At 42.5% G+C, this 734-nt stretch overlaps 1 non-coding gene across 1 annotated transcript; it reads left to right on the top strand.

The window, feature by feature from the left end:
- The first annotated feature begins 305 nt into the window (after positions 1-305).
- On the top strand, positions 306-380 carry Trnas-uga (transfer RNA serine (anticodon UGA)). Its single transcript has one exon. It is a non-coding gene; the product is annotated as a tRNA-Ser (tRNA).
- The last annotated feature ends 354 nt before the right edge of the window (positions 381-734 follow it).

The following is a 734-nucleotide window of genomic DNA, read 5'->3' as shown; positions in this document are numbered from 1 at the left end:
AACGAAGTTTAGCCTAATTTATCTGGATGAGGTCTAATAGATCCTATCAAGATTCGAGGTATTGATTCTTCTTAATCATAGAATGAAATTTTCACTCTACAGCGGAATGTGCGCTGATACGAAATTTCCTGGCAGATTAAAACTGTGTGCCGGACCGAGACTCGAACTCGGGAGCTTTGCCTTTCGCGGGCAAGTGCTCTACCAGTTCTAGTTCTGCAAGGTTCGTAGAGGAGCTTCTGTGAAGTTTGGAAGGTATGAGACGAGGTACTGGCGGAATTAAAGTTGTGAGGACGGGCCGTGAGTCGTGCTTGGGTAGCTCAGTTGGTAGAGCACTTGCCCGTGAAAGGCAAAGGTCCCGAGTTCGAGTCTCGGTCCGGCACACAGTTTTAATCTGCCAGGGAGTTTCACTTCTTAATCATTTATTTCAAGTAGTGTATCTAGTTAAGGAAATTAGATTCGTTGAATGACTTTAACATTAGGATGCGCATTGTCACCTGGTCTTGCGTACTTCTTGACCTGAAATTGGCATTTAAGGTCTTGATAAGTCCAACAGTCATTCTTAAGAATAGTCATCCCCACAATCAGTTTGACTTGTAAATGCCCGTATAGAAAATTTATTTTTAGCACAAGGTTCCAAGAAATTGGCAGAGTAAAATCAAATTGCACAAGCTACATAACTTGGTGAATGTCCATTGTGGGGTCAGTAAAAAGCGTACTTTTGTACTGACGCAAGA

This window comes from Schistocerca serialis, chromosome 1 (assembly GCF_023864345.2).
Source record: "Schistocerca serialis cubense isolate TAMUIC-IGC-003099 chromosome 1, iqSchSeri2.2, whole genome shotgun sequence".
In the NCBI taxonomy this organism is placed as follows: domain Eukaryota; kingdom Metazoa; phylum Arthropoda; class Insecta; order Orthoptera; family Acrididae; genus Schistocerca; species Schistocerca serialis.
This window is presented reverse-complemented; position numbering and strand designations above follow the sequence as displayed.